General features: G+C 43.3%; 1 long non-coding RNA gene across 1 annotated transcript in view; it reads right to left on the bottom strand.

The window, feature by feature from the left end:
* The window catches only part of LOC116076948, a 98005-nt gene extending 87581 nt beyond the window's left edge, over positions 1-10424 (bottom strand). Inside the window, exons 1-2 of the long non-coding RNA XR_004113142.1 lie at positions 10209-10424; positions 8669-8758 (exon numbers count right to left, since the gene is read on the bottom strand). This is a non-coding gene — a long non-coding RNA (uncharacterized LOC116076948). The remainder of the gene's footprint in view (positions 1-8668; positions 8759-10208) is intronic.
* Between the last annotated feature and the right edge of the window lie 2603 nt (positions 10425-13027).

Here is a 13027-nt window from a genome sequence, read left to right as displayed (position 1 = left end):
TTGTAGCCTTTTTCCTTAACTCTTTTATTGTGGTAAATTAGGTTAATTTACTTTTAACAGGAAACCAACCTCCCACTAATGAAACAGATCTAATTTGATTCGAGGCTGTCCTACTTTCATTTCTGTTGCGATGACTAATACCGTAACCAAAAAGCAGCATTAGGAGGGAGGCATTTACTTGACTCACAATTCTAGGTTACAGTCCATCACAGCAGGGATGCCACAGTGGCAGGAGCTTGAAGCAGCTCCTCACATCATGTTCGTGGTCAAGAGCAAAGAGGATGAACATATCCTTGCTTACTTGTCTCAGCTAGCTTTTTCCTCTCTTATGCTGTTCAGAACTTCCCATGTAGGGAATGGTATCACCCACAGAGGGCTGGGTCTTCCCACACCAATTAAGAATCAAGATAATCCCTTATAGACATGCCCACCCAAGCTTATCTTGACAATTCCTCATTTAAGACTCTCTTCCCCGGTGATACATGTTGTCAAGTTGACAAATAAAATTAGCCATTAAAGATGTATTTGTGCATTTTATATATTATTGGATTTGATTTGCCTAAGATTTTGATCTGGGTTCAAGGGAGAGGTTAACCTGGAGTTTTCCTTTTAGAAAACTTTGTTAGATTTTGCTATAAGGCTTTTAGTGCCCTACTAAAAACAGCTGAGATTTTTAGGTAAATTTTATACAGATTAAATTTAATCAAATTTATCAGTTATTAATTTATTTGATTTATTATTATTTATCATTTAATTTATTGTTATTATAATAAACATATAGTTACATGTTGCTATGATTAATTGTTATATAATTAATAAATATAATTATAGCTACTAATATAATTATGTATAAGTAACATAGTTTATCATTTATTATTTAAATTATAATAAATTTATTAATTTACTTAAACAGATTCCATTAAAATTTAAAAAACAAATCATTCTTGTTCTAACCTATTTAGAAAAAGCAAAAGTACCCCAATTTGTTTTACGCTGCCAGCACAACTATAATATCAAATATTTCATTAAAACCATATACATTAAATAAATAAATAAATCTTTAATAAATAAATAAAAGACACAGCCATAAAATAGTATTTAATAGAGAGGAAAATTTTGAGGGCCAGTGAGATGGTTCAGTGAGTAAAGGTACTTGCTGCCAAGCCTGATGACCTGAGTTCAATCCCCAGACCCCACATAGTGAAAGGAAAGAACTGATTCCCATGGTTGTTTTCTGACTCGAACATGTACCCCATGTAACCTGCATGTGAGCATGTATACACACACACACACATACATACACACACACACACACACACACACACACATGCACAGTAAATAGATAAAAGAATATATTCCATTCTCACTTGAAAAAAGTAGAAACAAAATTATAAAAATATTAACAAGTAAGATTTCTTGATGCTTTCAACAAGACTGAAAAGGAAAAATAGACTTTCTAGTTCCTGAAGGATCACCAAGAACTGAATTAAAATACAAAACCTACAACTACATACTAAAGCTATTTTAGAAAGAAAAATAATTTCCATGGAAGCAGACTTGCTCAGAGACAGCAGTCACCTCAGATCCAGAGGAATGATTCTTCTCGGACTCCAGCACAAAAACAGGAAGGCGACCACTAAAGGTGAACATGCACCTAGAAGTTCTAAGCCCTGAGGCTCTCTGAAAATTACAGGCGTTTCTGTGGGCATGAAACAGATTCCGTCACCGCTCTCATTTGAAAGTCTGATGAAGTGATTTTAGAATCTGCTCATAAACAGAGTCAACCTTTTAAAAAAAATTAGGGCTAAGGACACAGTTGTGCCACATAAACTTAAGGACCTGAGCTTGATTCCCAGCCCCTGAAGATGTTTGGGTTCTCTTTCTTTATATGTATAGGTGTCTTGTGTGCAGCAAGTCTGTGCACCAAGTGCTTGCCTGGTGCCAAAGAAGGCCATAAGATTATGTTAGATGCCCTGGGACTAGAGTTACAGATAGGTGTTAGCTACCACATAGGTGCTGGGAATCGAACCCAGGTCCTCTGAAAGAACAGCCAGTGCTCTTACCTGCTGAGCCATTTCTCCAGACCCTGGAACCCAGATTTTTAAAAAAGGTAGCGAGCACTTGTAATCCTAGGGTTGGGGAACTGGAGACAGGCAGATCCCCAGGGCTTGCTAGCCAACCAGCCTAGCCTATCTGTAAGCTCCAGGCCAGTAAGAGACCCTGTCTCAGAAAACCAAGGTGGACATAACTTAAAGAATGACACCCAACGTTGAACTTAATATGCTCATGCACACACACTTGCCCCACCACACAAATGTGCACACAAAAACAAGTAAATAAATTATAAGTAAGAAAAAGCTCATTGTTGTCAAAAAACATCACACAAGCTGCACACACATTATTCAGTGTCACCTTCTGCTATAGGAACACCCCTCCTCACATCTACCTTCAAGAGAAGCCACTCTCACACTAGGACCAGAAGGGCAGCAAGCATTCAACCATACAGGCTTGGAGAAAACCTTCCTCTCCAAATATGTTCCTAAAATGTCCAGGGTTGGCTGGAGGGCTAAACTCACTCTAGCAGCTGGGGGCTGTTAGAAGAGAACCTCTTAGTCTCTTCATTGTTGACTGAATACTAACCTAACTTTATAAGATCCTGAGGTGGGAAGTACCCACTCAAACCCAACGTCTACACCACAGGCTTCCCAGCCTTCCACCTACGAGGCAGCTTATACTGAAACCAGGAATGCTAAACTGGACATTGGGGTACACACCTACAAAGCCAGCACTTGGAATGCTGAGACAGTGGGGTCACGTGTTTGAGGCCAACCTGCGCTACATAGCAAGACTGGGTATCAAAAATTCACTGAGTGAAATTTCACACAAATAAGGCCTCAAACATTATCTTTTTTCCCCCAAGTGTATGCTCTACTGACACAGTGTAGTACACTGCTGCATTTTATAGTCTTTAAAAGTACAGCTTGTGCCTTCTTATTGTAGATTTGCAAGCTGCTTGGCATCAGACTAAAACTTGCCCGAAATATGCAACTCTTCCCCCAAGAACTCTCTCTTCTCTTCCAATAGGGACTTCTCCTGTGTTGCCACCAAGCTTGATATACACCACTCTTACATTAAAAGTAACTGGTGTTCATTTTAAGTTTTCCATTAACAGACTACATTCCTTCAGGGCAGAGCCATCTATTTCTCCTTTTCCACCAGCCATCGCTATGACTGAGGCACAAATACACTGGGTGCAGACTGTGGCTACTCATCCCCAAATACAGACAAAAAGGAACAAACTATAAAGAAACTATAAACAAACTATAAAGAACCTGAAGAGTTCATCCAAGTAGGGGCTGGGAAATGGCTCAGTGGTTAACACACTTGCCGCCCAAGCATGAGAGCCTGAAATTGGATCCCAGGAATCCACTTAAAGCCCAGTGTGGAAGCAGGCATCTGTAATCCCACTATTATAATCCCAGAGATGGGAGGAGGAGACAGAGGCAAACTATAAGACCCAGTCTTAAGCAGAGTGGAAGGTGGGGACCAACACCTGAGGTTGTCCTCTGACCTTTACACATCACAGGATGTGCACACACCCCTGAACTCACACCTGAACACACCACACACACACACACACACACACACAATACAAGTAGGATAGGGTAATTATATGATGGTGACAGAGTATGACGGACGACCCCTGTGATCCCTGCTTCTCAGCAGGCTAGAGCAGGAAAATCACACATTCAAAGCCTGCCTGGGTCACATGGCAGGTCACAGGACAGCCTGGGGATGTCAACCAGATCCAGTCTCAATGTAAGAAAACAAATAAAAGGACAAGAACACACTGAGTGATGAGGCACTGGATTAGCACATTAGCTTCATGGAAAGCCTGTTCTTGCTTCCACAGGCACACGATGAAAATGCCAAGAGGATAATGCCTCAGTGCCAGGCACCTCACCAGACAGCACAGGAATCTGTGCCAAAGGATGGCTCAGAAGAAAGAGCATTTACTCCTCTTGTAGAAGACCTGCATTTGGTTTCTAGCACCCACAACAGACATCTGCACCTATGTGCGTACACACACAAAATTTTTAAAATATAAAATTACCCTTAAAACAATGGGTGTGGAATATAACGGTAATACAAAAGAAGATCCAGTGGGCATTCAAGGGATAGTTCATTAATCGAATCTCACCTTTCCATGCCTAGATCTCTAAGCACTCATATTGCCAGGTGATCTTCAGCCTCAAGATGTTCAATCCCATCGGCCCAGCTCCAACTTTACAAGTCTTTGTCAATCCAGTCCAGAATACTCTAACAGTGTCCTAGTTAGTTTTCTGTTGCTTTGACAAAGTACTGACCAAAAGCAACTCCAGAGAAGCAAGGGGTTTACTTGGCTCACAGATTACAGTCCGTCATTGAGGGAAGTCAGCACAAGAGCTCAAGGCTAGATCCTAGAAGCAGAAACTGAAGTAGAGTCCACGGTATAGCGCGCTGCTTGCTAACTTCTTCCCTGTGGCTTGCTCAGCTTCCTTTCTTATACAACCCAGACACTCACAGTAAGTAGGCTGACCTCTCCCACATCAATCATTAATCGAGAAAATGCCCCACAGACACATCCACAGGGCAATCTGATGGAGGTAATTCCTTAATTGAGATTCCCCATTCCCTGGGGATTCTAGTTTATGCTAAGTTGACAAAAACCCAACCAGTACAAAGTATCATAGAATGCATAGTTTACAAGTTACATCTTTAGGAGCCTAGCAAGCCAAGGTCATGGTGTCAGCAGGCTCGGTGTCTGGTAAGGGCCTCTTCTAGGTTCATAGATGGCACCTTTTCACTGTATGTTCACAGGGAAGGAGAAGTGGGCTAGCTCCTTTACTCTTCGTTCCGGCCATGGGCCTATCTTCTGAGGTTACTAATCCCATTCACGAGATCTCCATTCCCCAAAGAACCCACCTCCTAACATCATCACTTTGGGGTTAAATCCTAGCAGTAGATTTCAACATCTAAACATTGATTCAGACTACAGCAATGAGCATGGTACCTCTCTGCAGCAAACACCCTCACAGACTCCCCATGGTTCATCTAAGAATCGATTCAGACTACAGCAATGAGCATGGTACCTCTCTGCAGCAAACACCCTCACAGACTCCCCATGGTTCAGGTGGTTCAGTGAACTCTCAGGGACACTGATGAATGTCTACTTCTTGGTTTCTGGTTCCCCATACTCAAGATTTCTTGTCTTTTATTCCTCTATCAATCTCATAAAGTTTGGCAGATCCAACTGATGATGTTCGTGATAGAGAACGGATGGAGGAAAGCTGAGAAGAGAGGAGTCATGAGAACAATTAAAGGAGGTCACTTACAGAAGATGTAAGAGTCCTTGCTGTCAAGCCAGCCTGGCAAACCTGTATGGAATCTGAACATTGTCCAGCATATGGCTGCTATGGTTTGAATGTGAAATGTGTCCTTCAAACTCCTGCGTTTGAACACTTTGATCCCAGCTGGTGGTGCTGTCTTTAAAGATGTGGAAACCTTCCTGGGAGAAAGGTTGTTGTGCTAAGTAATGGGCCCTGATCTCTTATAACCTGGCTCCTCTTCCTGTCCAGTTTCTGCTGTAAGATTAGGAGTCCCAGCTGCAAACTCCTGTCACTAAGAAGCTGTCATGCCACGATGGACTGTATCCCCTTGAAGTGTGAGTCATGATAAAGCCTTCTTCCCTCAAGTTTGCTTCTTCTCAGGTATTTGATCAAAGAAACAAGAAAACTCATATAAGAGCAGAGAGACCACACCTCACTGCTCCTTCTGTAGACACAGCGGGAAGCCAAGGGTCCTGCTTTTCCTCACAGACCTTCACCACACACAAGGCAAAAGTATGATGGATCCTACTGTAATCAAAGAGCGTAGGTCAAGGTCATTCAAGGGGGGGTGTGGAAATGAACCAATCAGAGCTTCCACCCAGACGTCTAACTCTTAGTCCTCGGGACTTACCAAAGTGTTTAAGGGAGTTTCCAAAGTCATGGAGGGTATGGAGGATAGTTTGCCAGCTAAGGTCAAAGAACAGGCTCTAGAAACAGTGTTAGCAGGCTGACTCAGGGAAGCTGTGAAGTCAAATTGCGTGAAATCACCCTGAATGTAAAACAGGGCTTTGTGATGGTTTAGCTGCTCTTAATGAAAAGAAGGCAAAGGGTAGTTAAACGGCTTGTCTATCATCTATGAATTTAGTATTTGAATACTGAGCATGGTACCCGGGACCTCCAATGTATTATTTCCCATAATGCATGGCAATTATCTACCATCCCCATGTCCAATGAGAACTTCTGACATTCTAAACACAAAACTATAGAAGTCTCACTTGTGTGACTAGGGGAGCATCTAGCATGCAACAGGCCCTGATAAGTTCCTCAAATTTATTAAAATTTGGGAAATTTTAATTAGGCTGCTCCATCATACTCCTGGCTTGGTAGTCTGCTCTGTGGCTGAACATTTGTTTGAAAGGGAAGGGAAGGCACTGTCAGAGAACTTCATCTGCTTTTTAGAAATAGAAATTATGTTTGAAATGGGGGTAGTATTATACATGTGAAATTCTCAAAGAAAAACTTAATGATAATAATAATAATAAATTAAGTTTAATTTTACTTCAAATTCAAGCATATCTAATCTTCATGCCTTATCTAAGTGTTTGTAGGCCGATCTTCATGGCCATGGGCAGCAAACTGTCTTAGTTTGGTTTTCAATAGGTGACAGGTGGGAGCACAAACAAAGAGGGCCCACTGGCGTTCCAATCGCACACAGGCAGGCCTTGGTCATCTTTAGTCGTAGCTCTGCATATTGCAGTTCTCAGGGGAACTTAGGAAGGTAGGATTGACTCCTCAGCCCTTGGCTGCATCTAACATCACATCTGGGCAGGTCTAGGTGTGGGGATTCCACAGCTTCTGTCTCAGCTGTCAAGTGGCCAAGTGGCTTGACATTTTAAAATAATTTATTCGTTATTTAAATTTACTTAAATATTCTTGGTAGTGGGGATTGAACCTAGCCTCAGGAGTGTGCTGGGCAAGTGCTCTACTACTGTAACTGAGCCTTGTCCTCAGCTTGGTCCTCCCGGTTTTCCTGCTTGATCTGCGGGGAGAGCTGGTTGTAACTGCTCCTCCCTCTGCCACCCCTGCTGTCGCTTCCTGTTGGCGTCGCCCTCTACTGCTTCTGTTTTCATCTTCCCAGCCTAGACTCTACTAAAATAAATAAGAAAAGACAGCTGAGGGGCGCCTTTGTGGGGTCTCAAGGTAAAGCAGTGCAGGGAAGTCTGTAGTCTGCGCTTTAAGCAGCTTGCTTACGTAACCCCAAAAGAGGTGTGTGAACCAATCACAGCACACCTTCATGAAACGGGGCGGAGGGAGGGCGGGGACAGTAGTAGACTCAACCTTAGGTACCCGTCAGCAGGCTAGGTGCTCCCAGTCTGACCTGGGGGGTTGGGGGGGAAATAGTTGCAGGGTCATGTAGAGTTCACTGAGGCTTTTGACAGCAAAACCCTGTTATAAATTGCTACGAATAGCTCTGCCTGCGGCTGCACCTGCAAGAGCCAGAGGTATCTTTTCTGAAGGCTTCCAGGGTGTTTCAGACAGCTAACAGCTGGCTGCTCAGTGGCAGCTCTTCTGCACAAGAGGCCAGGACAGGAAGGAAGAACCTCACCCCTACTGCTTAGGGGATCAGGTTGCTTCAGCTTCCATCTTGAAAGCCAGAAGGAGCGCTTACAATAAAGACATAAGGAAGTTGTCACTAATAGTGACTTAAACAAAGTCCTCATGGCTTTAATCCCATTTAAAGGGGGAGGTGGGGAGGGGGAGGCAGAGATTGAGAAATGGAGCCAGGCAGTGGTGGCGCATGCCTTTAGTTCCAGCAACTGGGAGCCAGGAGCCAGTGGAGCTCTGAGTCGGAGGCCAGCCTGGTCTACAGAGTGAGTTCTAGGATAGACAAGGCTACAAGAGAAGCTCAGTCTTGAAACAACAAAAAACAAACAAACAAACAAAAACAAGAAAGAAACAACACAAAAAAAAAAAAAAACCGGGCACTGGTCTCTGAAGCTGTTCACCAAGGGCTTTAAATGCTCAGCAACATGATTTTATGACTTGTGCCCGACACATAACTGAAAACTATGACCCCATTAAAATGAATATCCAGGGAACTAAAGAAATAACTCAGTGTATAGATGTGCCTGCTGCTCTTACAGAGGGCCTGAGTTTGATTCTATGGACCCACACTGGGCAGCTCACAATATTTCAGACCCAGGACTGGGAGGAGGCGAGCTGGAACTTACTTGGGAGCCTCCTCCCAGAGGACTAGCTCCCAGGGTATCAGAAGGTACCATGCAAGCTGCTAAGGTAGAAAAGTAATCAGCCACCCTACCCAGCTGTGAAGCCTAGGAGCCACAACCATGACTGGTCCAGCAAGCTAGCCTCAATTATGCAATAGTGGCCCCTTTATCTTGTGGGTAACCAACTGCTATCTAACAGGACCTAAGACCCACTCAATAGGAGGAAATTCATGCCTGGAATGGCAGACTTAGCAAAGTATCTATGAGAGAGCTCACAGACTCTAGAGGAGAACCTATTGCTGGTATGTCCTTAAACTAATGTAATTTGTAACTGATTTCTAAATACTCAACTTTATATCCACAGACAGTGTTGCTCTCACTGCTGATCCGAGAAACTTCTTTTTGCAGCATTTGAAGACCACTGTAGAAAGCCACAACTTTCTGTAAACAAAAAGAAAAAACAAAAACCAGAAAATAAGTAACTGTGGATGCCCATCCCCAATGGATACATTTACAGATCAATCCCTCTGCCTAAGGCTCAGGGAACATACAGAGCCAGGGGACAGGATGCTACAGAGAGTGTTCTAGACATGGCAGAAAAGCCAAACCCATGAATCTCAACGGAATGGTTTGCTACGCAAGATAACAACATAAGCCAACACGTAGTTGGGGGAAATTTCATAAGGCCCATCCATAGATAAAGAGGTATAGGCAGTGAATGGCTGCTGAAAAACAGAATCCTTTTTCTTCAGGGATGAGCTCTTGATGGTATAGGGGGTCAGCCCTAAACACATGTACATACCAGCAACACTAAATGAACTTAGGCTGCTTGTGTGCATGCAATACAGGAGAATTTGGATGTTGGAGAGGAGAGGAACCATGAAATTTATATAAAAATATCACTTATGTATTAAATTCTCAGAATAATTTTTAAATTAAATCTAAAAAAAAAGAAAAAGAAAAAACAAATTTCAACATTTCAATTTTTTTCTTCTTCATCAATCTAAAAGCCTGAAAATCATTTTGATCTTTTAAGAAAATTTAACTTTTGGCTTCACTGTGGTGCTTTTTGGTGGTGGTGGTGGTGGTTCTTGTGGTGGGGGTTTTCCTGTTTTACCTCCTAGTTCCCCTGGATCCAGTTTAAATCTGCTCTTCTGCTCTCATCTCCTACAATAGACACGTGATGATTGCTTTAAGATATGTTACCCACACCCACTGTAGCCGCACCCACTCTAGCCACACCCAATCTGGTCACACTCACTTTGGCCACACCCACTTTGGCCACACTCTAGGTGTGTGAATGCTATGGATGTACTTTCACTTCCCTCAACATCACTTCCCAGTCCCCCTTAGGATTCCTCCTTTGACCCATTGGCTATCTAAGAATCTGTTAGGCAATTTTCATGTTTATGTTCATTATTCACTTCTAGTTTAATTCAATGTCTTTGAAAAATATATAGATTGTGGCTGGACATGGTGGCACACCCCTTTGATACCAGCTCTTAGGAGTCAGAGAAAGATGGATCTCTGTGAGTTCAAGGCTTGTCTGATCTACACAGCAGCGAGTTCCGGGGCAGTCAGAGTTACATAAAGAGACCATGTCTTTTAAAAATAATGAAAAAGAAAAAAGAAAGAAAGGAAACTATAATTTATATGTTTTTATTTTTACATTTACCGATGTTTATGTCCTGACATGTAGCCTATTATAACTGCAGAATGCTCCGTGTGGAAATAAGAAATGTGTGTTCTGTAGTTAGGTAGAGAGCTTCACAGACATCTATTAGTCTAACTGATTTATCATATTCTCCATGTCTCCTATTTCTTCTTTGAGCTACACCCAGGAAGGAAGGCAGACAGACAGACAGACAGGGTGTGTTTGTGTGTATATTACCTCAGTTACTCTTTGAGAAAGGCTCTCTGTCTATGGCGTTAGCTGCTGTGGAAGCTGAGTTCCTTCTAGCTTTGCCTTCTGAGTGATTACTTGACAGGTGCACAGCCCCAGACCCAGCGTTTCAGTTTTCCTGCCCTTTTCTGTCCTTTCTTCCTCTGGACTTCCTTTGCCCATAGTTTGGGGCATGGACTGTTTTCCTACAGGCCCACCTGACTCTCCTCTGCTCCCTTCATTCTCTTTTTCACCTCAGACCGAGGAAAAGATTGGTTGCATTTGTTTTGTTTGTTTGTTTTCTTTTGCCAACTTAAATCTGAATGTTAACCTCCCCAGCAAAATTCTATTTCAGTTAAAACTGTAACTCTAGTGTTTCCACTTGGTTATTTTTATATACATTTTAATCTGTGTTCCCTCTTTGGTTATTTTTATATACATTTTAATCTGTGTTCCCTCTTTGGTTGAAGACACCCAGCTTCCTTTTGTTCTTTCCACACAACTGTCACTAGCTCATTGAAAGTATTAATAGCTGGCTTGGTGTCTTTGTTTAGTAATTTCAGAGTCTGGGCTTCCAGATTTTTCCCCCTCACAGCCAAGCTTCCTGTTTTTGAACATGTATTGCATTTTTGGTTGATAGCTGGACATTTTGAGCGGGATGATACGGGAACTGAGAGTCACACAGTCCCTGTTCTCCCACTCCGTGACTCGGAACTGATCATGTGTATTCCGTCACTTTGCCAGATTGAGTCTATAAAGCATGTCTTCTCTGTCTAATGTGACAACTAACATCTCCACGCAAGCTAACTTGGTGATCCACTAGTGACTAGACAGAGATTTCCTTAGAGGCCTGGACCACTCATTTTCCTGGCCTTTGTTGAGAGATTTGTGCCTTATAGGATGCTTTCAATCCTCTGATAATTATTTTTAGTCTCAGAAGTGTTGGTCTGAAACAGCCTAGATCATATGTTGGTGAAAGAGGAATTTCTCAGCACCTGACACTCTTATTCTTGTTTTCCATGTACAATCTCTCTGTGATGTACTCTGGTGAGATGCCCCAGCCAATCTTCCAGGTCACTCATTCTCCCATGACCCGTACCTAATCTGTTTGGTGTTGGTAAAGTCCAGTCACAAAAACAAAAGCCAGACCACACAACAAACGAGAAAGGAACGGGGGCCACACTGTGACGTCAAAGGGAGTTCACTTTGGAGAGCAGAACAGTAGAAAAGACTAAGACAAGCAAGAGCTAAATTCAGCTCCCAGACCTGCAGTTCGGGGACAAAAGCAAGAGGTTCTGAGTGTTAAACCTAGGACCTTGGTGGAAAACTATCAGTGCTGTAGAGCTGTAACCAAGACCTCTGAAAACTGTGATGCTGCCCGACTGTTCCTGGGACTCAAGAAGGGACACAGAGGGTCCTGGAATCAAGCTTCTCTATACAGAGCACCAAGAGAGTAAGGAGGTGGCTCACTTAGAGAATGCTTGCTCGGCAAGCATGAAGACCTGAGTTTGATCCCCAGAAGCCACCTTAAAAATGCCAGGCATGGTGGCATGCACTGTTAATCCCAGGACCAGGGAGGCAGAGGCAGACAGATCTGTGGGGCTCACTGGCCTTGCTAACGTGGTGAGCTCCAGGTTGGTGAGAGATCCTACTCCTGAGGAGGATGCCTGACATGGCTGACCTCTAGCCTACACACACATACTCACACACACAGACATGTGTGAGCACATACATTCGAGTATATACATGGGCACACCCATATACATGCATGTAGACATACATGTGCACACATACTTGCATGTGTACATGCATGTACACACACAGAGAGAATGCCAATTCATTGGTATTGCTGTCTATGTACAAGCAATAGACATATTTCTATAATAAAGATGCTTCTAGAAGACTTGGGGAGGGGTGAGAATGGAAGGTCCAAACAAGTCCCACTATGAGGCTTTCAGAACCGTTGTTGGACTGACACAGGCAGGGGCAGCCAGCCAAACAGGAAGGAGCATTGTCTCTCTCCTCCTGTGCTCTGGTGTGCCTCTTGTGCCCCTAGTTGGCAGAATCTGACAGGAAGCCAACTGACAGAGGGGAAGTATAGTTTGCCAAGCCCTGACTCAGAACCACAAAGTAGGGCACAGAAGGGAAGCAGAGTAGTGACCCAATGCTCTCGTTCGTTCCTATCCAGTGACTTCTCAACTTCAAGAATCAGAGTTTCAGAAAGCAAACTTGGTTCTCCTCTGGATCTCGGTGCCTCTTTGAGGGAACCGTGTTACCTCCTCGCGTTCTCTGTTTCATCCATCAGATGCACAATCCCTTAGCACACCTCTCCCGTAAGCACTACTGTGCTTACTCCCATAAGCTCATTCTGCTTTTGACTGTCTTTGCCAATGAGATGAATTCTTTACAGATCTTACGATTGTGAACTCAGCCAGCAGGAAGCCAACTGACAAAGGGCAGTGGTTTGCCAAGTCCTGGCACCAAGACCATAAAACAGAGCTGTGGCCTAGATTTCCTGCACATCACCTCAGACAAGACTTAAACTAGTACCTCAGGCTTGTGTGGACGTCTATGTGAGGGCTGAGAGGAGGCCAGTCCTAGTCAGCCAGTGGATGAAAAGATTAGCTTTTCATTCTGGTTGGATGAAGAGTTTTCCTTCACCCAACAGGACCCGTGATTTCAGCTGGTTTCCCACAGAAATCAAGATGCTTATGTGGGCCAGAAGAAGATCAAAAAGTTAATTAGAACTGGGTACATGACTTCTAAGCTTGCTTTACTGATACAAGAGCTCCAAGCAAGGATAGGCATTGTGATCCAGGAGAGAGCCT

This window comes from Mastomys coucha, unplaced genomic scaffold (assembly GCF_008632895.1).
Source record: "Mastomys coucha isolate ucsf_1 unplaced genomic scaffold, UCSF_Mcou_1 pScaffold5, whole genome shotgun sequence".
NCBI classification, from domain to species: domain Eukaryota; kingdom Metazoa; phylum Chordata; class Mammalia; order Rodentia; family Muridae; genus Mastomys; species Mastomys coucha.
Note: the sequence above shows the minus strand (reverse complement) of the source record. Positions and strands in the feature narration are given on the sequence as shown.